The sequence below is a fragment of the Pseudophryne corroboree genome, chromosome 6 (genome assembly GCF_028390025.1).
Source record: "Pseudophryne corroboree isolate aPseCor3 chromosome 6, aPseCor3.hap2, whole genome shotgun sequence".
NCBI lineage: Eukaryota > Metazoa > Chordata > Amphibia > Anura > Myobatrachidae > Pseudophryne > Pseudophryne corroboree.
In genome coordinates, this window is record NC_086449.1 from 419,436,279 (window position 1) to 419,462,157 (window position 25,879).

Consider the following 25,879-nt stretch of genomic DNA (forward strand, 5'->3'; position numbering starts at 1 on the left):
GAGCCTGCTGAATCGTGTTACGGATCCAGCGAGCAATAGTCTGCTTAGAAGCAGGAGCGCCAACCTTGTTGGCTGCATACAGGACAAACAGTGCCTCTTTTTCTGACCCGAGCCGTTCTGGCAACGTACATTTTCAAAGCCCTGACTACATCAAGGGACTCGGAATCCTCCAAGTCTCGCGTAGCCACAGGCACCACAATAGGTTGGTTCATATGAAAAGATGAAACCACCTTGGGCAAGAATTGAGGACGGGTCCGCAATTCTGCTCTATCCACATGGAAAATCAGATAGGGGCTTTTGTGAGACAAAGCTGCCAACTCCGACACTCGCCTAGCCGATGCCAAGGCTAACAACATGACCACTTTCCAAGTGAGATATTTTAATTCCACCGTTTTAAGTGGTTCAAACCAGTGAGACTTAAGGAACCGCAACACCACGTTAAGGTCCCAGGGTGCCACTGGAGGTACAAAAGGAGGCTGAATATGCAGCACTCCCTTGACAAAAGTCTGTACTTCTGGGAGAGAAGCCAATTCCTTCTGAAAGAAGATGGATAGGGCCGAAATCTGAACCTTAATGGAGCCTAATTTTAGGCCCAAATTCACTCAGTCTGTAGGAAGTGAAGGAAACGGCCCAGATGGAATTCTTCCGGAGGAGCATTCCTGGACTCGCACCAAGAAACATACTGCCGCCAAATCCGGTGATAATGTTTTGCTGTCACGTCCTTCCTAGCCTTTATCAAAGTAGGAATGACCTCATCCGGAATGCCTTTTTCCGCTAGGATCCGGCGTTCAACCGCCATGACGTCAAACGCAGCCGCGGTAAGTCTTGGAACAGACAGGGCCCCTGTTGTAACAGGTCCTGTCTTAGAGGAAGAGGCCATGGATCTTCTGTGAGCATTTCCTGCAGATCCGGATACCAGGCTCTTTGCGGCCAGTCTGTCTGTACTCCTCTTTTTCTTATTATTCTCAACACCTTGGGGATGAGAGGAAGAGGAGGAAACACATAGACCGACTGGAACACCCACGGTGTCACCAGGGCGTCCACTGCCACCGCCTGAGGGTCTCTTGACCCGGCACAATACCTCTGTAGTTTCTTGTTGAGGCGGGACGCCATCATGTCTATCTGGGGCAGTCCCCACAGACTTGCAATCTGTGCGAAGACTTCCTGATGAAGTCCCCACTCTCCTGGATGTAGATCGTGTCTCCTGAGGAAGTCTGCTTCGCAGTTGTCCACTCCTGGAATGAACACTGCTGTCAGTGCGCTTACATGATTTTCCGCCCAGTGAAGAATCCTGGTGGCTTCCGCCATTGCCACTCTGCTCTTTGTTCCGCCTTGGCGGTTTACATGAGCCACTGCGGTGATGTTTGCTGACTGAATCAGAACCGGTAGGTTGCAAAGCAAATTCTTCGCTTGACGAAGGGCGTTGTATATGGCCCTCAATTCCAGGACTTTGATGTGAAGACAAGCCTCCTGGCTTGACCAGAGACCTTGGAAGTTTCTTCCCCGTGTGACTGCTCCCCAACCTCGGAGGCTTGCGTCCGTGGTTACCAGAATCCAGTCCTGAATGCCGAACCTGCGACCGTCTAGAAGGTGAGCACTCTGCAGCCTCCACAGGAGAGATACCCTGGCCCTGGGGGACAAGGTGATCATCTGATGAATCTGTAGATGTGACCCGGACCACTTGTCCAGTAGGTCCCATTGGAAAGTCCTCACATGGAACCTGCCGAAGGGAATGGCCTCGTAAGACGCCACCATCTTTCCCAGGACTCGAGTGCAGTGATGCACTGACACCCTTTTTGGCTTCAATAGGTCCCCGAGTCATGAGTTCCTGGGCCTTTTCCATCGGAAGATGAACCCTTTTCTGGTCCATATCCAGAATGATGCCTAAGGCGGCCAAACGAGTCGTAGGAACCAACTGTGACTTCGGAATGTTGAGAATCCAGCCGTGTTGCTGTAACACCTTCAGCGAGAGTGATACGCTGTACAGCAACTGCTCTCGTGATCTTGCTTTTAATCAGGAGATCATCCAAGTACGGGATAATTGTGACACCCTGCTTGCGCAAGAGCACCATCATTTCCGCCATTACCTTGGTGAAAATCCTCTGGGCCGTGGAAAGCCCAAACGGCAACGTCTGAAATTGGTAATGACAATCCTGTACCGCAAATCTCAGGTATGCCTGATGAGGTGGATATATGGGAACATGAAGGTATGCATCCTTTATGTCCAGGGACACCATATAATCCCCTCCTTGCAGGCTGGCGATGACCGCTCTGAGCGATTCCATCTTGAACTTGAACCTTTTTAAGTATAGGTTTAAGGATTTTAAATTTAAAATGGGTCTGACCGAACCGTCCGGTTTCGGGACTACAAACAGGGTTGAGTAATACCCCATCCCTTGTTGCAGCAGGGGAACTTTGACCACCACTTGTTGAAGTCACAATTTTTGAATTGCATTTAAAACTATCTCCCTCTCTGGGAGAGAAGCTGGTAGGGCCGACTTGAAATAGCAGCGAGGAGGCACCTCTTCGAATTCCAGCTTGTAACCCTGGGAAACCATTTCAATTGCCCAGAGATCCACCTGTGAGTGAACCCAGATGTGGCTGAAAAGTCGAAGACGTGCCCCCACTGGGGCGGACTCCCTCAGCGGAGCCCCAGCGTCATGCGGTGGATTTTGTAGAGGCCGGGGAGGACTACTGCTCCTGGGAACTAGCTGTGGTTGGCAGCTTTTTCCCCCTGCCCTTACCTCTGGCAAGAAAGGACGATCCCCGTACTCTTATTTTTATGCGACCGAAAGGACTGCATCTGATAATGTGGCGCTTTCTTAGGCTGTGAGGAAACATAAGGCAAAAAAGTTGATTTACCTGCCGTGGCTGTGGAAACTAGGTCCGAGAGACCTTCCCCAAACAATTCCTCACCCTTGTAAGGTAAAACCTCCATATGCCTCTTCGAGTCGGCATCAACCGTCCATTGTCGGGTCCATAGGGCTCGTCTAGCAGAAATCGCCATAGCGTTGACTCTAGAACCCAATGTCTCTTTGAGCATCTCTCATATATAAGACAGCGTCTTTAATATGACCCAGGGTCAATAAAATGGTATCCTTATCCAGGGTCTCAATTTCTACCGATAAGGTATCTGTCCATGCTGCTACAGCGCTACAAACCCAAGCCGACGCTATCGCCGGTCTGAGTAAAGGTACCAGAATGTGTATAAATGGACTTCAAGGTAGTCTCCTGCTTGCGATCAGCAGGATCCCTGAGGGTTGCCGTATCTTGAGATGGTAGCGCTACCTTTTTGGATAAATGTGTCAACGCTTTGTCCACCCTTGGGGAGGATTCCCACCGTATCCTGTCCGTATTTGGGAAAGGATACGCCATAAGAATACTTTTGGGAATCTGCAGTTTCTTGTCTGGAGATTCCCAAGCCTTTTCAAATAACTCGTTCAGCTCATGAGATGGGGGAAAGTTTACCTCAGGTCTCTTTTCCTTATACATGCGCACACTCGTGTCAGGGACAGAGGGTTAATCTGTGATATGCAACACATCCTTTATTGCAATAATCATATATTGAATACTTTTAGCCAATTTTGGCTGTAACTTTGCATCATCGTAGTCGACACTAGAGTCAGAATCCGTGTCGGTATCAAGTGTCTACCATATGGGATAGTGGGCGCTTTTGAGACCCAGAAGGTCCCTGTGACATAGTGGCAGGCAGGGCTTGACTCCCTGTACACTCCCTGGACTCAGCTTTGTCCAACCTTTTGTGCAATAAATTCACATTAGCACTTAAAACATTCCACATATCCAACCAGTCAGGTGTCGGTGCTGCCGACGGAGACACCACACACATTTGCTCCACCTCCTCCCTAGAAGAGCCTTCTACCTCAGACATGCCGACACACGCGTACCACACACACCACACACTCAGGGAATTCTCTTATCTGAAGACAGTTCCCCCACAAGGCTCTTTGGAGAGAGAGAGAGAGAGAGAGAGAGAGAGAGAGAGAGAGAGAGAGAGAGAGTGTATGCCAGCACACACCCAGCACCAGTGACCCGGGTAAAAACAATTATCTTTACCCAGATAGCGCTTTTTTTTTTAGTATTATTACACTACGCCAAATTATGTGCCCCCCCCCCCCTTCTTTCAAACCGTCTTTCACCGTGTTCAGCAGGGGAGAGTCTCGGGAGCTTCCTCTCAGCGGTGTACTGTGGAGAAAATGGCGCTGGTGAGTGCGGAGGATAAAGCTCCGCCCCCTCAGCGGCGGGCTTCGGTCCCGCTAAACTCTTTCAAAACTGGCGGGGGATAGAGCCAGTATAGAGCCTATATATCTATAATTCAGCCAGATCGGAGGTTTAATTGCTGCCCAGGGCGCCCTGCACCCTTACAGTGCCTGCTGTGTGTGTGTTGTGTGGGAGCAATGGCGCGCAGCGTTACCTCAGTGAAGAACCGAAGTCTTCTGCCGCCCCTGAAGTCTTCTATCTTCACATACTCACCCGGCTTCTATCTTCCGGCTCTGTGAGGACGACGGCGGCGCGGCTCCGGGACAAACGGCGAGGGTGACACCTGCGTTCCGACTCCCTCTGGAGCTAATGGTGTCCAGTAGCCTAAGAAGCAGAGCCTAGCATTTAAGTAGGTCTGCTTCTCTCCCCTCAGTCCCACGATGCAGGGAGCCTGTTGCCAGCAGGCTTCCTGAAAATAAAGAACCTAACAAATACTTTCTTTCAGGAAACTCAGGAGAGCTCCCTGTAATGCACCCAGTCTCCTCTGGGCACAGTATCAAACTGGAGGAGGGGCATAGAGGGAGGAGCCAGTGCACACCCATACCTAAAGTTTTTTTAGTGCCCATTGCTCCTGCGGAGCCCGTCTATCCCCAAGGTCCTTACGGAAGCCCCAGCATCCTCTAGGACGTAAGAGAAAATAGGATTTTAAATACCTACCGGTAAATCCTTTTCTCGTATTCCATAAGGGATATTGGGGACACATTAGAACGACGGGGTCCAAAGGAGCCAGTGCACTTTAAATTTCTTCCAATGGGTGTGCTGGCTCCTGCCCTCTATGCTCCCTCCCACAGGCAGTTAAAGGTAAAACAGTGCCTGAAGGAGAAATTACATACTTGAGAGAAGGAACATAACGAGAAGTGTGGTGAGATTTATACACCAGCACACCTTAACATAACTAGGCCAGCAACATCTGGCAATATAAACAGCAACAGCTGAACAGGTAACACCTAACAGAGAACCTGCAGAAAGTCACCGCACAGAGGCGGGCTCCCAATATCCCTTATGGACTAGGAGAAAAGGATTTACCGGTAGGTATTTAAAATTCTATTTTCTAAAGCATCCATAAGGGATATTGGGGACACATTAGTACGATGGGGACGTCCCAAAGCTTCCAGAACGTGCGGAGACATCTGCAACACCGCCTGCCCAAACTGGGTATCCTCTTTGGCCAGAGTATTAAACTTTTAGAACTTCACAAAGGTGTTCTTCCCAGACCAGGTAGCAGCCCGGCATAGTTGCACGGCCGATACTACATGGGCAGCCGCCCAGGAAGAGCCCACCGATCTAGTAGAGTGGGCCTTTAGAGACTTAGGAACAGGTAAGGCTGCCGACACATAGGCCTGTTGGATAGTAAGTCGAATCCAACGAGCAATGGACTGCTTTGAAGCAGGGCAACCCTTCTACTGCGCATCATACAGCACGAACAAGGAATCAGTCTTTCTGAGCCGAGCTTGACATAGATCTTCAAGGCAAGCACAGCATTCAATGCCTCCGGAGGAGCAGTAGCGTCAGAACAGGACGGAACCACAATAGGTTGATTCAGATAAAACTTGGAAACCACCTTCGGCAGGAACTGCTGACTAGTCCGGAGCTCTGTTCTGTCCTCGTAAAAGACCAAATACGGACTTTTATACAATATAAATTGTCATCTCCTCTAGGGATGGACTATTCCACCCAGGGTAATCCTACGCAGTGCGCCGAAGATGGCTGCCGCACCTGGCACCCTGTGAGGGTGGAATACACAGCCCATGGAAGTTATTACCCAAAATGCCTACACCAATCATCCATTATGCTTTCTGTGTCTTTTTTTGTCTGTGTGGGTTATCTTTTGATGTGTAATACTTAAATCTTCTGTATAATGTGCATTGTTTGAGTTCTAGTTGGCGCCACAGATTGCTGCCTCGGTGCTGCTCTGCCAAGCAGCCTTCGTTTTTAGTCTTACATGTATAATATGTCTATTGTACAGTTACAATGTGCAGTATGAACTCATATGTGTAATGTTTGTAATGTATGCTACGTTTTTCCCACTTCTTTTGCCATGTATTCCTCCTTCATGTTGCTGCTTGGCGATGCATTGTACCACAAAGAATTCCTAGAGTACGTGAGTACACCTGGCCAATAAAGCCGATTCTGATTCTGATAAGGCACCCAATTCCGAGACACAAGAAATCGTAATACTACATCCAAATTCCAAGGTGCCGTAGGCTGCCCAAACGGAGGTTGGATGTGAAGCACCCCTTGCAAGAAGGTCTGAACTTTCGTCAGTAAAGCCAATTTCTTTAGGAAGAGGATTGAAAAAGCTGAAATTTGAACCTTAATGGATCCCAGACGTAAGCCTTGATCCACTCCAGCCTGCAGGAAACTAAAGGGGGGTACTCACGGAGCGATATTCTAAGCAATCTGACCAGATTGCTTAGAATATCAGCATCATCGCTCCATGTGTAGCCCCCTCAGCGATAGCGATGCGCGGCCCCGCACATCGCTATCACTGCTGCTAGATTGGCCTGCATGCAGGCCAATCTAGTGGGTCGCTCACTTCACCCGCTGGGTGAAATGAGCGACCCCCCCGTCTCCCCCCGCACGCTCAGCACAGATCGCGCTGCGCTGAGCGGCAGGAGAGATGTGTGCTGAGCGGTTCGCTCAGCACACATCTCTCTTGCATCGGCCCGTGGGTACTGGGCTTAAGAAATCTTCCCAGGTGAAAATCTGCAGATGGATGTGTGTGTACCTCGCACCAGGAGACGTATCTCCGGCAGATATGATAGTGTTTTGACGTCACAGATTTTCTGGCTTGCACCATAGTGGAAATGGCCTTTTTGGAAAGTCCCTTGTGAGCTAGGATGTTCCGCTCAACTTCCATGCCGTCAAACGAAGCCGCCGTAAGTCCAGGTAGACGAACAGTCCTTGTTGAAGAAGATCTCTTTTGAGTGGTATAGGCTAAGGTTCTTCGACGGACGTGTCCCAAATATCCGGGGCAAGCAGAATTGCTTGTACTCCTTGATGCCGGATACTCTTGAGCACCTTTGGGATCAACGGAATCTGTGGAAATATGTAGACCAGCTGGTAAAGCCAAAGGTAAAGTGCATCCACTGCGCATGCCTGAGGGTCTCTGGTTCGCGAGCAATAGGAGCGAAATTTCTTGTTGAGGTGAGATGCCATCATGTCGATCTGGGGGCAACCCCATCGGTCGATGATCTGTTGAAATACTTGAGGATGTAGGCCCCACTCCCCTGGGTAGAGATTGTGGATACTCAGGAAGTCCGCTTCCCAACTATCCACTCCCGGTATGAAGATTGCGGACAGTGCTAGTGCACTTCTTTCCTCCCAGAGGAGTATTCTTGATACTTCTCGCATGCAGGACCTGCTTTTTGTCCCTCCTTGTCGACTGATGTATACCACAGCCGTGGCGTTGTCCGCATAGACGGGAGGAGTGGAAGAAATTTAAAGTGCACTGGCTCCTTTGGACCCCATCGTACTAATGTGTACCCAATATCCCTTATGGATGCTAGCGAAAATAGGATTTTAGTACCTACCGGTAAATCCTTTTCTCCTAGTCCGTAGAGGATGCTGGGGACTCCAAAAGGACCATGGGGTATAGACGGGATCCGCAGGAGCTTGGGCACACTGAAAAGACTTAATCTGGGTGTGAACTGGCTCCTCCCTCTATGCCCCTCCTCCAGACCTCAGTTATAGGAACTGTGCCCAGGAGAGACTGACATTTCGAGGAAAGGATTTTTGTGTAAACTAAGGGCTACAAACATACCAGCCCACACCACAAACATACCGTACAACCGAAGTAACAGTAAACCAGATAACAGTATGAACTAACAACAGCAACAAGCTGAAAACCAGAAATACACAACCCGTGTATAAACTAATTTAACAAACAAGAATACACTGCAAGTAACAGTCCGCACTGGGATGGGCGCCCAGCATCCTCTACGGACTATGAGAAAAGGATTTACCGGTAGGTACTAAAATCCTATGTTCTCTTACGTCCTAGAGCAGGCTTTTTCAACCAGTGTGCCGTGGCACACTAGTGTGCCGCGACCAGTTGCAAGGTGTGCCGCGGATCCAAAGCAGCTTCCTGCACCTTCAGAGTGAACTGTTGGCCTGGGCTCTTCTTAGAGGATCATTCTTGCTCCGGCTGTGATGACGCGGCGGTGTGATACAATAGGTCACGGCCGCTGCATCTCACCACCCAGCCAGCCCACCCACCTGTATACACATCTTCCAGTTCCCGACTGCATACACAGCTTTCCTTGCCCACCCACATCCACACCTACACGACCGCCCGCTGCTCAGTATTCGCAGCAGTCCACTATGAACAACCTCCGCCACTGAAGGACAGGGAGGAGGACACCTGATCGGTAGGGGCTAATATTTGTTATTTTATTTCTCCTGTGGGGAGCAATAGGATTTATGGATTTATGGGGGGAACAATGTGAATAATTCATGTGGGGAGCAATAGGATTTATGCGGGGTGCAATGTGATTGATTTATGTGTGAGCAACATGATTTATGTGGGGAGCAATGTGATTGTTTTTTCTGTGTAGGCCGATGTATGTGTGGATTTTTTATTACTGTGAGGGCCAATGTGTGTTTTTTAGTTTTTTTCTGTGGGGAACGGCTGGTGTGCCTTGGCAATTTTAAAATATTGTTCGGTGTGCCGCGAGTAAAACAAGGTTGAAAATCACTGTCCTAGAGGATGCTGGGGACTCCAAAAGGACCATGGGGTTTGTACCAAAGCTCCAGACCGGGCGGGAGTGCGGACGACTCTGCAGCACCGACTGAGCAAATGCAAGGTCCTCATCAGCCAGGGTACCAAACTTATAGAACTTAGCAAAAGTGTTTGAACCCGACCAGGTAGCCGCTCGGCAAAGCTGTAAAGCAGAGACGCCTCGGGCAGCCGCCCAAGATGAGCCCACTTTCCTGGTAGAATGGGCTTTTACTGACTTCGGCACCGGTAGCCCGGCCGAAGAATGAGCCTGCTGAATTGTACTACAAATCCAGCGGGCAATAGTCTGTTTTGAAGCAGGATGACCAATCTTGATGGAAGCATACAGTCCACACAGCGCCTCAGTTTTCCTGGCAACAGCCGTTCTGGCGACGTAGATCTTCAAAGCTCTCACAACATCAAGAGACTTTGGAACCGCCACAGCATCCGTAGCCACCGTCACCACAATAGGTTGGTTAATGTGAAACGAAGAAACCACCTTCGGCAGAAATTGTTGACGAGTCCTCAATTCCGCCCTATCCGAATGAAAAATCAAGTACGGGCTCTTAGGAGATAAGGCCACCAACTCTGACACTCGCCTGGCAGACGCCAGAGCCAACAGCATGACCACCTTCCAAGTGAGAAACTTCAACTCAACCTTACGCAAAGGTTCAAACCAGGAAGACATGAGAAACTGTAAGACCACCTCAAGATCCCATGGAGCCACAAACGGAGAATTGATATGCAATACTCCTTTCACAAAAGTCTGAACCTCTGGGAGGACAGCTAATTCCTTTTGAAAGAAAATAGACAAAGCCGAAATCTGCACTTTGATGGAGCCTAATTTCAGGCCTGCATCTACACCTGCCTGCAAAAAGTGGAGAAAACGACCCAAGTGAAAATCTTCCGCAAGAGCCATTTAAGTCTCACACCAGGAAACATACTTTCTCCAAATACGGTGATAATGTTTCGCCGTAACCTCCTTCCAAGCCTTATTGAGAGTGGGAATGACCGCCCCGGGAATACCCTTACGAGCTAAGATCTGGCGCTCAACTTCCATGCGGTCAAATGCAGCCGCAGTAAGTCTGGAAACACGCATGGACCCTGCAACAACAGGTCCTCTCTTAGAGGAAGCGGCCAAGGATCTTCCACCAGTAATTCCTGAAGATCCGGGTACCAGGCCCTTCTTGGCCAATCTGGAACGACGAGAATCGCCTGAACCCCTGCTCGTCGAATGATGCCCAGTACCTTTGGAATGAGAGGAAGTGGAGGGAACACATACACCGACTGGAACACCCACGGAGACACCAGGGCGTCCACTGCACTGGCTTGTGGGTCCCTTAACCTGGAACAATACCTCGGGAGCTTCTTGTTGAGACGAGACGCCATCATGTCAATCAACGGAATTCCCCAACGCTTCGTCACAACTGCAAATACCTCTTGGTGAAGAGCCCACTCTCCTGGATGGAGATCGTGTCTGCTGAGGAAATCTGCTGCCCAGTTGTCCACTCCCGGTAGGAAGACTGCTGACAGGGCGCTCACGTGTTGTTCCACCCAGCGAAGGATTCTTGTGGCCGCCGCCATTGCCGCTCTGCTCCTTGTTCCGCCTTGACGGTTTATATGTGCCACCGCTGTGATGTTGTCTGACTGTACCAGGACAGATCGACCCTGAAGAAGGCTTCTTGCTTGTAGCAGGCCGTTGTAAATGGCTCTTAACTCGAGAACATTTATGTGGAGACAAGCTTCCTGGAGTGACCATCTCCCCTGGAAGTTTCTTCCTTGGGTGACTGCACCCCAGCCCCGGAGACTTGCATCTGTTGTCAGAAATACCCAGTCCAGGATACCGAACCGGCGTCCTTCTAGGACAGGGATGGGGAACCTTCAGTCCTCCAGCTGTTGTTGAACTACACATACCAGCATGCCTTGCTACAGTTTTGCTATTTGGCCATGCTAAAACTGTTGCAAGGCATGCTGGGATGTGTAATTCAACAGCATCTGGAGGGCCGAAGGTTCCCCATCCCTGTTCTAGGAGGTGAGAACTTTGTAGCCACCACAGGAGAGAAATTCTGGCTCTGGGAGATAGACTTATCTTCCGGTGCATGTGCAGGTGAGACCTGGACCATTTGCTCAGCAAACACCCGGCATGAAACCTGCCAAATGGAATGGCTTCGTACGCCGCAACCATTTTTCCCAGAACCCGAGTACAGTGATGGATTGACACACTCGTTGGCCTCAGAAGTTCCCTGACCATCAACTGCAGTTCCAGAGCTTTTTCTTCTGGAATAAATACTCTCCGTAACTCCGTGTCCAGAATCATGCCCAGAAGAGACAGCCGAGTGGTCGGAATCAACTGAGATTTTGGCAAATTTAGCACGCAACCGTGCTGTCGCAGAACCGACAGCGCCAAATTTACACTCCTCAGCAACCGTTCCTTGGACCTCGCCTTTATCAGGAGATCGTCCAAGTACGGGATAATTGTAACCCCTTGCTTGCGAAGGAGAACCATCATTTTTGCCATGACCTTGGTGAAAATCCTCGGGCCGTGGAAAGCCCAAACGGCAACGTCTGAAATTGGTAATGAGAATCCTGTATCGCAAACCTGAGGAAGGCCTGATGCGAAGGATATATCGGAACGTGTATGTAGGCATCCTTTATGTCGACTGACGCCATAAAATCCCCCCCTTCTAGGCTGGAAATCACAGCTCGAAGAGATTCCATCTTGAACTTGAAAACTTTCAAGTATGAATTGAGGGATTTTAGATTCAGAATCGGTCTGACCGAACCGTCCGGTTTCAGCACAACAAAGAGGCTCGAGTAGAACCCCTCCCCCCGTTGTGACGGGGGAACTGGAACAATGACCCTCTGTTGACACAATTTTTGTATCGCTGCCAGCACCACCTCCCTGTCCGGAAGAGACACTGGTAAGGCCGAAATGAAAAACCGGTGAGGGGGCACCTCCCGAAACTCCAGCTTGTATCCCTGAGACACAATCTCTAGGACCCAAGGATCCAGGTCTGATTGAATCCAGACCTGACTGAAGATTCGCAGACGGCCCCCCCACCGGTGCGGACTCCCCCAGGGAAGCCCCAGCGTCATGCGGTGGACTTGGTAGAGGCAGGGGAGGACTTTTGGTCCTGTGCGCCTGACACAGCCGGCGACTTCCTTCCCCTTCCTCTACCCTTAGAAGCGAGGAAGGACGAACCTTTTCCACGCCTGTATTTATTGGGACGAAAGGACTGCATCTGCTGATGTGGTGCCTTTTTGTGTTGTGTGGGAACATAGGGAAGAAAAGAGGACTTACCCGCCGTCGCGGTAGAGACTAGGTCTGCCAAGCCGTCCCCAAACAAGACATTAGCTTTGAAGGGGAAAGCTTCCATAGCTCTCTTGGAGTCAGCATCAGCATTCCATTGATGGATCCACAACGCCCTCCTGGCAGATATCGACATGGCATTGGCTCTTGATCCTAAGAGACAAACATCCCTCGCCGCATCCTTCAGGTAATCTGCAGCCTCCTTGATATAACCAAGAGTCAAAATAACATTATATTTATCAAGGGTATCCATATCATTAGCTAAATTCTCAGCCCATTTAGCAATAGCACTACTCACCCATACCGACGCCACAGCAGGTCTGAGCATTGCACCCGAATTAGCGAAAATGGACTTCAGAGACGTCTCCAGCTTGCGATCCGCCGGATCCTTGAGAGCCGCCGTGTCAGGAGACGGAAGCGCCACTTTCTTAGACAAACGAGATAAGAGCTTTGTCAACATTTGGAGACGACTCCCATTTTTCCCTGTCATCAGAGGGGAAAGGATACGCCATGTAAATCCTCTTGGGAATCTGCCACCTCATGTCCGGCGACTACCAAGCCTTTTCACAAAGAGTATTCATTTCATGAGAGGAGGGAAACTTCACCTCAGGTTTTTTTCCCTTGAACAAGCAAGTCCTTGTTTCCTGTACCGCAGCTTCATCAGAAATGCGTAAAACATCTTTTATAGCCACAATCATGTATTGAATACTCTTAACTAATCGTGGATGTAAAGCAGCCTCAGTGAAATCAACCTCGGAATCAGAGTTCGTGTCGGTATCAGTTTCTACCACTTGAGTAAATGGCCGCTTTTGCGACCCCGATGGGGTCTGCACCTGAGTCAAAGCCTCCTCCATGGACTTTTTCCACACCTGCGTCTGTGACTCAGACTTATCCAACCTCTTTGATAAAGAAGCTACATTCGTATTAATTGTACTTAGCAATGTGAGTAAATCAGGTGTCGGCTGCGCCGACAGGCCCAAATCTAGACCCGCATCCGCTCCCCCAATAACCTCCTCCGGTGAATAACATTCAGCCTCAGACATGCCGACACTTATTATCGACACATGGACACACACAGAATGTCTCAGCTAGGGGACAGGCCCACAATAAAGCCCAGATAGAGGACACAGAGGGAGTATGCCAGCTCACACCCCAGCGCCCAAACATCCCGTAAAAGGGATATATGTGACCAGCGCTGCTTAATTATAATAAAATGCACCACAAACTGCGCCCCCCCGATTAGCTCCCCGTTACTTTGAGAGGAGCTGTGGAGGTCCCGGGCCAGCGCCTCCTTCAGCCGCGTGTGGAGGAGAAAATGGCGCTGTGACCGTGCGGCTAAGCTCCGCCCCTTCCCGGCGCGCTTCAGCCCGCCAAATTTGAAACTTTGAAAATGCCGGCGGGGGTCTGAGAAACGGTGCCGAGGCACCGAAAAGGCTTCTGCCGGCTCCCGGACCTCAGCAACATGCTGCCCAGGGCGCACCCCCCCAGCGCCCTGCACCCTGTGAGTGCCGTTAGTGATCGTGTGTGGGAGCATGGAGCGCAGCGTTACCGCTGCACTGTACCTGGTTACTGAAGTCTTCTGTTCTTCTCATACTCACCCGACTTCTGTCTTCTGTGAGGGGGGTGACGGCGCGGCTCCGGGAACAAGCAGCTAGGCGCACCAAGTGATCGAACCCTCTGGAGCTAATGGTGTCCAGTAGCTTAAGAAGCAGAGCCCTTAACTAAGTAGAAGTAGGTCTGACGTCTCTCCCCTCAGTCCCACGATGCAGAGAGCCTGTAGCCAGCAGGTCTCTCTGAAAATAAAAAAAACCTAACAAAAGTCTTTTCAAGAGAAACTCAGGAGAGCTCCGCTAGTGAGTGTCCAGTCAGTCCTGGGCACAAAGTCTAACTGAGATCTGGAGAAGGGGCATAGAGGGAGGAGCCAATTCACACCCAGTTTAAGTCTTTTCAGTGTGCCCAAGCTCCTGCGGATCCCATCTATACCCCATGGTCCTTTTGGAGTCCCCAGCATCCTCTAGGACGTAAGAGAAATAACATTTATTATTATTATTGTTGCTGTCACTTATGTAGTGACCATTATACCAGCTAGTTGTACAGTGCTACAGGGAAGTAAGCTATTAAAAAGGACAGGCCTTCCAGTAATTATTTCTGGTTTACAATGTGACATAACATATAGTGCATGTAATATAATTAACCTCATAGAATAAAACCCACCATGATGGACTGTTTGCAAATGAAGAAGCAGTGGATGAAGAGGTTATGTAGCAATTTTTTGAAAAAAGTTTTATTAATAGATGAAGGTGTTATGACCTAGGGATCATTGTTATTTTAAATGTTGGCAGTCTATTAACAGATATATTTTGCGGATAAAAAGTGCTGTGTCAAATTCTTAAGTTCTAAAAATATATAAAGTATCAACTGAAGATAATATGGTATAACATTGTTTCTGTCTGGCTCCACAAATTGCTATTATAAAACTATTATTGTATTCATGTTCTTCTCAACAGACAAGCCTAATCTCAAATAATAAATATTTTAATAAATGTCAAAATGAAAACATTATCATAAAGACATAACAAAGGGCTTCACTGGCTATCAGAAGGTCTTCCTTTAACACTGTCATTTTTTCCCCCTCTGTATTTTTAGAACAAGTAAACAGTGCATCATGCATCAGTCACAGGCATAATTACGTTACAGAAATAATACAGTGGGTGGACAGACGATCTAAAGCTATTTAAGGCAGCCTCCTTCCCTCCACACTGTTGTTTCTTCCTACATCACTTCAGTGGACTCCTACAAGATTACACAGAACTGGTATGTCACGTTCACTGCTAAGTGGTTTTATAATAAAAACACTGGTGATGCCAGATCAACTGTTCTGTACAATGTGTTGACAGGAATAAGTTTGTCATTAGGCAGTCAAAAATACACAGACATAAGCATAGCTCCTCACATCTTTAATACATAAAACAAGGGGGAAAAAAAATAAGAATTTACTTACCGATAATTCTATTTCTCGGAGTCCGTAGTGGATGCTGGGGTTCCTGAAAGGACCATGGGGAATAGCGGCTCCGCAGGAGACAGGGCACAAAAGTAAAGCTTTTACAGGTCAGGTGGTGTGTACTGGCTCCTCCCCCTATGACCCTCCTCCAGACTCCAGTTAGGTACTGTGCCCGGACGAGCGTACACAATAAGGGAGGATTTTGAATCCCGGGTAAGACTCATACCAGCCACACCAATCACACCGTACAACTTGTGATCTAAACCCAGTTAACAGTATGATAACAGAGGAGCCTCTGAAAGATGGCTTCCTAAACAATAACCCGAATTAGTTAACAATAACTATGTACAAGTATTGCAGATAATCCGCACTTGGGATGGGCGCCCAGCATCCACTACGGACTCCGAGAAATAGAATTATCGGTAAGTAAATTCTTATTTTCTCTATCGTCCTAAGTGGATGCTGGGGTTCCTGAAAGGACCATGGGGATTATACCAAAGCTCCCAAACGGGCGGGAGAGTGCGGATGACTCTGCAGCACCGAATGAGAGAACTCCAGGTCCTCCTTTGCCAGGGTATCAAATTTGTAAAAATTTACAAACGTGTTCTCCCCTGACCACGTAGCTGCTCGGCAGAGTTGTAATGCCGAGACCCCTCGGGCAGGCGCCCAAGATGAGCCCACCTTCCTTGCGGAATGGGCCTTAACAGATTTAGGCTGTGGCAGGCCTGCCACAGAATGTACAAGTTGAATTTTGTTACAAATCCAACGAGCAATCGACTGCTTAGAAGCAGGTGCACCCAACTTGTTGGGTGCATACAGTATAAACAGCGAGTCAGATTTTCTGACTCCAGCCGTCCTTTAAATGTATATTTTTAAGGCTCTGACAACGTCCAACAACTTGGAGTCCTTCAAGTCGTCTGTAGCCGCAGGCACTACAATAGGCTGGTTCAGGTGAAACGCTGATACCACCTTAGGGAGAAAATGCGGACGCGTCCGCCGCTCTGCCCTATGTCGAATGGAAAATTAAATAAGGGCTTTTATAAAACAAAGCCGCCAGTTCAGATACTCTCCCGGCCGAAGCCAGGGCCAGTAACATAGTCACTTTCCATGTGAGATATTTCAAATCCACATTCTTTAGTGGTTCAAACCAATTGGATTTGAGGAAATCTAAAACTACATTTAGATCCCACGGTGCCACCTTAGGCACCACAGGAGGCTGTATATGCAGTACTCCTTTGATAAAAATCTGGACCTCAGGGACTGAGGCCAATTCTTTTTGGAAGAATATTGATATGGCCGAAATTTGAACCTTAATAGATCCCAATTTGAGACCCATAGACAATCCTGATTGCAGGAAATGTAGGAAAACGACCCAGTTGAAATTCCTCCATCGGAGCACTCCGCTGCTCGCACCACGCAACATATTTTCGCCAAATACGGCGATAATGCTTCGCGGTGACTTCCTTCCTTGCCTTTATCAAGGTAGGAATGACTTCTTCCGGAATGCCTTTTCCTTTTAGGATCTGGCATTCAAACGCCATGCCGTCAAACGCAGCCGCGGTAAGTCTTGAAAAAGACAAGGACCCTGCTGAAGCAGGTCCCTTCTCAGAAGTAGAGGCCACGGATCGTCCGTGACCATCTCTTGAAGTTCCGGGTACCAAGTCCTTCTTGGCCAATCCGGAGCCACTAGTCTTACTCCTCTTTGCCGTATAATCCTCAATACCTTTGGTATGAGAGGCAGAGGAGGAAACACATATACCGACTGGTACACCCAAGGTGTTACCAGCGCGTCCACAGCTATTGCCTGCGGATCTCTTGACCTGGCGCAATATCTGTCCAGTGTTTTGTTGAGGCGAGACGCCATCATGTCCACCATTGGTTTTACCCAACGGTTTAATAGCATGTGGAAAACTTCTGGATGAAGTCCCCACTCTCCCGGGTGAAGGTCGTGTCTGCTGAGGAAGTCTGCTTCCCAGTTGTCCACGCCCGGGATGAATACTGCTGACAGTGCTATCACGTGATTCTCCGCCCAGCGAAGGATCCTGGCAGCTTCTGCCATTGCCCTCCTGCTTCTTGTGCCGCCCTGTCTGTTTACATGGGCGACTGCCGTGATGTTGTCCGACTGGATCAACACCGGTCTTCCTTGAAGCAGAGGTTCCGCCTGGCTTAGAGCATTGTAGATTGCTCTTAGTTCCAGAATGCTTATGTGAAGAGACTTTTTCAGGCTCGACCACACTCCCTGGAAATTTCTTCCCTGTGTGACTGCTCCCCAGCCTCTCAGGCTGGCATCCGTGGTCACCAGGATCCAATCCTGCATGCCGAATCTGCGGCCCTCCAATAGATGAGCCTCCTGCAACCACCACAGAAGGGATACCCTTGTCCTCGGCGACAGGGTTATCCGCAGGTGCATCTGAAGATGCGACCCTGACCATTTGTCCAACAGATCCCTTTGCATGGAATCTGCCGAAAGGGATTGCTTCGTAAGAAGCTACCATTTTTTTTTTCCCAGGACTCTTGTGCATTGATGTACAGACACCTTTCCTGGTTTTAGGAGGTTCCTGACCAGGTCAGATAACTCCTTGGCTTTTTCTTCGGGAAGAAAAACCTTTTTCTGAACTGTGTCCAGAATCATCCCCAGGAACAGCAGACGAGTTGTCGGCATTAATTGGGATTTTGGAATATTCAGAATCCATCCGTGCTGCTTTAGCACCTCTTGAGATAGTGCTAAACCCATCTCTAGCTGTTCTCTGGACCTTGCCCTTATTAGGAGATCGTCCAAGTATGGGATAATTAATACGCCTTTTCTTCGAAGAAGAAATATTATCTCGGCCATTACCTTTGTAAAGACCCGAGGTGCCGTGGACAAACCAAACGTCAGCGTCTGAAACTGATAGTGACAGTTTTGTACAACGAACCTGAGGTACCCCTGGTGTGAGGGGTAATTGGAACGTGGAGATACGCATCCTTGATGTCCAAGGATACCATAAAGTCCCCTTCTTCCAGGTTCGCTATCACTGCTCTGAGTGACTCCATCTTGAACTTGAACTTCTTTATGTACAGGTTCAAGGACTTCAGATTTAGAATAGGCCTTACCGAGCCATCCGGCTTCGGTACCACAAAAAGAGTGGAATAATACCCCTTCCCTTGTTGTAGAAGAGGTACCTTGACTATCACCTGCTGAGAATACAGCTTGTGAATGGCTTCCAAAACCGTCTCCCTTTCTGAGGGGGACGTTGGTAAAGCAGACTTCAGGAAACGGCGAGGTGGCTCTGTCTCTAATTTCAACCTGTACCCCTGAGATATTATCTGCAGGATCCAGGGATTTACCTGCGAGTGAGCCCACTGCGCGCTGTAATTCTTGAGACGACCGCCTACCGCCCCCGAGTCCGCTTGCGAAGCCCCAGCGTCATGCTGAGGCTTTTGTAGAAGCCGGGGAGGGCTTCTGTTCCTGGGAAGGAGCTGCCTGTTGCTGTCTCTTCCCTCGTCCTCTGCCTCGTGGCAGATATGAATAGCCCTTTGCTCTCTTATTTTTAAAGGAACGAAAGGGCTGCGGTTGAAAGGTCGGTGCCTTTTTCTGTTGGGGAGTGACTTGAGGTAGAAAGGTGGATTTCCCGGCCGTAGCCGTGGCCACCAAATCCGATAGACCGACCCCAAATAACTCCTCTACGCATCGCCTGTCCACTGTCGTGTCCATAAAGCTCTTCTGGCCGAAATGGACATAGCACTTACCCGTGATGCCAGTGTGCAGATATCTCCCTGTGCATCACGCATATAAAGAAATGCATCCTTTATTTGTTCTAACGACAGTAAAATATTGTCCCTGTCCAGGGTATCAATATTTTCGATCAGGGACTCTGACCAAACTACCCCAGCACTGCACATCCAGGCAGTCGCAATAGCTGGTCGTAGTATAACACCTGCATGTGTGTATATACCTTTTTGGATATTTTCCATCCTCCTATCTGATGGATCTTTAAGTGCGGCCGTCTCAGGAGAGGGTAACGCCACTTGTTTTGATAAGCGTGTTAGCGCTTTGTCCACCCTAGGAGGTGTTTCCCAGCGCTCCCTAACCTCTGGCGGGAAAGGGTATAAAGCCAATAACTTCTTTGAAATTAGCAGTTTTTTATCGGGGCACCCCACGCTTCATCACACACGTCATTTAATTCTTCTGATTCGGTAAAAACTACTGGTAGTTTTTTCACACCCCACATAATACCCTGTTTAGTGGTACCTGTAGTATCAGCTAAATGTAACATCTCCTTTATTGCCAAAATCATATAACGTGTGGCCCTACTGGAAAATACGGTTGATTCGTCACCTTCACCACCGGAATCAGTGCCTGTGTCTGGGTCTGTGTCGACCGACTGAGGCAAGGGGCGTTTTACAGCCCCTGACGGTGTTTGAGGCGCCTGGACAGGCACTAATTGAGTGTCCGGCCGCCTCATGTCGGCAAACGACTGCTTAAGCGAGTTGACGCTATCCCGTAATTCCACAAATAAAGGCATCCATTCTGGTGTCGACCCCCTAGGAGGTGACATCCTCATATTTGGCAATTGCTCCGCCTCCACACCAATAACGTCCTCATACATGTCGACACACACGTACCGACACACAGCAGACACACAGGGAATGCTCTATACGAAGACAGGACCCACTAGCCCTTTGGGGAGACAGAGGGAGAGTCTGCCAGCACACACCAAAAAGCGCTATATATGACAGGGATAGCCTTATGATTAAGTGCTCCCTTATAGCTGCTTTTATATTAATATATATTGCCATTTATTTTGCCCCCCCTCTCTGTTATACCCTGTTTCTGTAGTGCAGTGCAGGGGAGAGACCTGGGAGCCTTCCTGACCAGCGGAGCTGTGACAGAAAATGGCGCCGTGTGCTGAGGAGATAGGCCCCGCCCCTTTTTCGGCGGGCTCGTCTCCCGCTATTTAGTACATTTAGGCAGGGGTAAATATCTCCATATAGCCTCTGGGGCTATATGTGAGGTATTTTTAGCCTTTTTAAAGGTTTTCATTTGCCTCCCAGGGCGCCCCCCTCCCAGCGCCCTGCACCCTCAGTGACTGCCGTGTGAAGTGTGCTGAGAGGAAAATGGCGCACAGCTGCAGTGCTGTGCGCTACCTTAAGACGACTGCAGGAGTCTTCAGCCGCCGATTCTGGACCTCTTCTTGCTTCAGCATCTGTGAGGGGGCCGGCGGCGTGGCTCCGGTGACCATCCAGGCTGTACCTGTGATCGTCCCTCTGGAGCTTCATGTCCAGTAGCCAAGAAGCCAATCCATCCTGCACGCAGGTGAGTTCACTTCTTCTCCCCTCTGTCCCTCGTTGCAGTGATCCTGTTGCCAGCAGGAATCACTGTAAAATAAAAAACCTAAGCTAAACTCTCTAAGCAGCTCTTTATGAGAGCCACCTAGAATTGCACCCTTCTCGGCCGGGCACAAAAATCTAACTGGAGTCTGGAGGAGGGTCATAGGGGGAGGAGCCAGTACACACCACCTGACCTGTAAAAGCTTTACTTTTGTGCCCTGTCTCCTGCGGAGCCGCTATTCCCCATGGTCCTTTCAGGAACCCCAGCATCCACTTAGGACGATAGAGAAATAAGATTTTACTTACCGATAAATCTATTTCTCGTAGTCCGTAGTGGATGCTGGGACTCCGTCAGGACCATGGGGAATAGCGGCTCCGCAGGAGACAGGGCACAAAATTTAAAAGTTTGACCACTAGGTGGTGTGTACTGGCTCCTCCCCCTATGACCCTCCTCCAAGCCTCAGTTAGGATACTGTGCCTGGACGAGCGTACACAATAAGGAAGGATTTTGAATCCCGGGTAAGACTCATACCAGCCACACCAATCACACCGTACAACTTGTGATCTGAACCCAGTTAACAGTATGACAAACGTAGGAGCCTCTGAACAGACGGCTCACAACAATAACAACCCGATTTTTTTGTAACAATAACTATGTACAAGTATTGCAGACAATCCGCACTTGGGATGGGCGCCCAGCATCCACTACGGACTACGAGAAATAGATTTATTGGTAAGTAAAATCTTATTTTCTCTGACGTCCTAGTGGATGCTGGGACTCCGTCAGGACCATGGGGATTATACCAAAGCTCCCAAACGGGCGGGAGAGTGCGGATGACTCTGCAGCACCGAATGAGAGAACTCCAGGTCCTCCTTAGCCAGGGTATCAAATTTGTAGAATTTTACAAACGTGTTCTCCCCTGACCACGTAGCTGCTCGGCAGAGTTGTAATGCCGAGACCCCTCGGGCAGCCGCCCAAGATGAGCCCACCTTCCTTGTGGAATGGGCCTTGACAGATTTAGGCTGTGGCAGGCCTGCCACAGAATGTGCAAGTTGAATTGTGCTACAAATCCAACGAGCAATCGTCTGCTTAGAAGCAGGAGCACCCAGCTTGTTGGGTGCATACAGTATAAACAGCGAGTCAGATTTTCTGACTCCAGCCGTCCTTGAAATATATATTTTCAATGCTCTGACAACGTCCAGCAACTTGGAATCCTCCAAATCGCTAGTAGCCGCAGGCACCACAATAGGCTGGTTCAGGTGAAACGCTGAAACCACCTTAGGCAGAAAGTAAGGACGCGTCCGCAGTTCTGCCCTGTCCGAATGGAAAATCAGATATGGGCTTTTATACGATAAAGCCGCCAATTCTGACACTCTCCTGGCTGAAGCCAGGGCCAGTAGCATGGTTACTTTCCATGTAAGATATTTCAAATTCACCGATTTGAGTGGCTCAAACCAATGGGATTTGAGAAAATCCAAAACTACATTAAGATCCCACGGTGCCACTGGGGGCACAACCGGGGGCTGTATATGTAGTACTCCTTTTACAAAAGTCTGGACTTCAGGAACTGAAGCCAATTCTTTCTGGAAGAAAATCGACAGGGCCGAAATTTGAACCTTAATGGACCCTAATTTGAGGCCCATAGACAATCCTGTTTGCAGGAAATGTAGGAATCGACCCAGTTGAAATTCCTCCGTCGGGGCCTTCCTGGCCTCACACCACGCAACATATTTTCTCCAAATGCGGTGATAATGTTGTGCAGTCACCTCCTTCCTGGCTTTTACCAGGGTAGGGATGACCTCTTCCGGAATGCCTTTTTCCCTTAGGATTCGGCGTTCAACCGCCATGCCGTCAAACGCAGCCGCGGTAAGTCTTGGAATAGACACGGTCCCTGCTGAAGCAGGTCCCGTCTTAGAGGTAGAGGCCACGGATCTTCCGTGAGCATCTCCTGAAGTTCCGGGTACCAAGTTCTTCTTGGCCAATCCGGAGCCACGAGTATCGTTCTTACTCCCCTTTGCCGTATAATTCTCAGTACTTTTGGTATGAGAGGCAGAGGAGGAAACACATACACTGACTGGTACACCCATGGTGTTACCAGAGCGTCTTCAGCTATTGCCTGAGGGTCTCTTGACCTGGCGCAATACCTGTCCAGTTTTTTGTTGAGGCGGGACGCCATCATGTCCACCATTGGTCTTTCCCAATGGACCACAATCATGTGGAAGACTTCTGGATGAAGTCCCCACTCTCCCGGGTGCAGATCGTGTCTGCTGAGGAAGTCTGCTTCCCAGTTGTCCACTCCCGGGATGTTTACGTGGGCGACTGCCGTGATGTTGTCCGACTGAATCAACACCGGCTGACCCTGAAGCAGAGGTTTTGCCAGGCTTAGAGCATTGTAGATTGCTCTTAGCTCCAGTATATTTATGTGAAGAGACGTCTCCAGGCTTGACCACACGCCCTGGAAGTTTCTTCCCTGTGTGACCGCTCCCCAGCCTCTCAGGCTGGCATCCGTGGTCACTAGGACCCAGTTCTGTATGCCGAATCTGCGGCCCTCTAACAGATGAGCACTCTGCAACCACCATAGCAGAGACACTCTTGTCCTTGTGGACAATTTTATCCGCTGATGCATCTGCAGATGCGATCCGGACCATTTGTCCAGCAGATCCCACTGAAAAGTTCGTGCATGGAATCTGCCGAATGGAATCGCTTCGTAAGAAGCTACCATTTTTCCCAGGACTCTTGTGCATTGATGCACAGATACTTTTCCTGGTTTTAGGAGGTTCCTGACTAGATCGGATAACTCCCTGGCTTTCTCCTCCGGAAGAAATACCTTTTTCTGAACAGTGTCCAGAATCATCCCTAGGAACAACAGACGTGTCGTCGGGATCAGTTGGGATTTTGGAAAATTCAGAATCCACCCGTGTTGTTGGAGCACTACTTGGGTTAGTGCTACTCCGACCTCCAGTTGTTCTCTGGATCTTGCCCTTATCAGGAGATCGTCCAAGTAAGGGATAATTAAGACGCCTTCTCTTCGAAGAAGGATCATCATTTCGGCCATTACCTTGGTAAAGACCCGGGGTGCCGTGGACAATCCAAATGGCAGCGTCTGAAACTGATAATGACAGTTTTGGACCACGAACCTGAGGTACCCTTGGTGTGAAGGACAAATTGGAACATGAAGGTAAGCATCCTTGATGTCCAAGGACACCATAAAATCCCCTTCTTCCAGATTCGCTATCACTGCTCTGAGTGACTCCATCTTGAACTTGAATTTTTGTATGTACAGGTTCAGAGATTTTAGATTTAGAATCGGTCTTACCGAGCCGTCCGGCTTCGGTACCACAAATAGCGTGGAGTAATACCCCTGTCCCTGTTGTAGGAGGGGTACCTTGACTATCACCTGCTGAGAATACAGCTTGTGAATGGCCTCCAATACCGTCGCCCTGTCGGAGGGAGACGTTGGCAAAGCAGACTTTAGGAAACGGCGAGGAGGGACTTCTCGAATTCCAACCTGTAACCCTGAGATACTACCTGCAGGATCCAGGGGTCCACCTGCGAGTGAGCCCACTGTGCGCTGAAATGTTTGAGGCGACCCCCCACCGCCCCTGAGTCTGCTTGTAAGGTCCCAGCGTCATGCTGACGCCTTTGTAGAAGCCGGGGAGGGCTTCTGCTCCTGGGAAGGAGCTGCTTGTTGCAGTCTCTTACCCTTTCCTTTGCCTCGGGGCAAATAGGAATGTCCTTTTGCTCGTTTGTTCTTATAGGAACGAAAGGACTGCGGCTGAAAAGCCTGCGGCTTTTTCTGCTGGGAGGTGACCTGGGGTAAAAAGGTGGATTTTCCGGCCGTTGCCGTGGCCACCAGATCCGATAGACCGACCCCAAATAATTCCTCCCCCTTATACGGCAATACTTCCATATGTCGTTTGGAATCCGCATCACCTGACCACTGGCGCGTCCATAAACTTCTTCTGGCAGATATGGACATCGCACTTACTCTTGATGCCAGAGTGCAAATATCTCTCTGTGCATCTCGCATATAAAGAAATGCATCCTTTAACTGCTCTATAGTCAGTAAAATACTGTCCCTATCCAGGGTATCAATATTTTCAGACAGTGACTCCGACCAAGCCACGCCAGCACTGCACATCCAGGCTGAGGCGATTGCTGGTCTCAGTATAACACCCGTATGTGTGTATATACTTTTTAATGTATTCTCCAGCCTCCTTTCAGCTGGATCCTTGAGGGCGGCCGTATCAGGAGACGGTAACGCCACTTGCTTTGATAAGCGTGTGAGCGCCTTATCCACCCTAGGAGGTGTTTCCCAGCGCGCCCTAACCTCTGGCGGGAAAGGGTATAATGCCAATAACTTCTTTGAAATTAGCAGTTTTCTATCTGGGGTAACCCACGCTTCATCACACACTTCATTCAGTTCCTCTGATTCAGGAAAAACTATCGGTAGTTTTTTCACACCCCACATAATACCCCTTTTTGTGGTACTTGCAGTATCAGAGATATGCAAAGCCTCCTTCATTGCCGTGATCATATAACGTGTGGCCCTACTGGAAAATACGTTTGTTTCTTCACCGTCGACACTGGATTCAGTGTCAGTGTCTGGGTCTGTGTCGACCGACTGAGGTAAAGGGCGTTTTACAGCCCCTGACGGTGTCTGAGACGCCTGGACAGGTACTAACTGGTTTGCCGGCTGTCTCATGTCGTCAACCGACTTTTGTAGCGTGCTGACACTATCCCGTAATTCCATAAACAAAGCCATCCATTCTGGTGTCGACTCCCTAGGGGGTGACATCACCATTACAGGCAATTGCTCCGCCTCCACGCCAACATCGTCCTCATACATGTCGACACACACGTACCGACACACAGCAGACACACAGGGAATGCTCTGATAGAAGACAGGACCCCACTAGCCCTTTGGGGAGACAGAGGGAGAGTTTGCCAGCACACACCCAAGCGCTATAAATATATATAGGGACAACCTTAATAAGTGTGTTCCCTTTATAGCAGCTCAAATATTATAAATATCGCCAATAAGTGCCCCCCCTCTCTGTTTTTACCCTGTTTCTGTAGTGCAGTGCAGGGGAGAGTCCTGGGAGCCTTCCTCGCAGCGGAGCTGGGCAGGAAAATGGCGCTGTGTGCTGAGGAGATTAAGCCCCGCCCCCTTTTCGGCGGGCTTCTTCTCCCGGTTTTTTTGGAACCTGGCAGGGGTTAAATACATCCATATAGCCCCAGGGGCTATATGTGATATATTTT

At 49.3% G+C, this 25,879-nt stretch overlaps 1 protein-coding gene across 1 annotated transcript in view; it reads right to left on the reverse strand.

Annotated features, from left to right (window-relative positions):
• The window catches only part of GNAI1 (G protein subunit alpha i1), a 240,288-nt gene that overhangs the window by 23,898 nt on the left and 190,511 nt on the right, over positions 1 to 25,879 (reverse strand). The gene's annotated exons all lie outside the window — the stretch shown is intronic.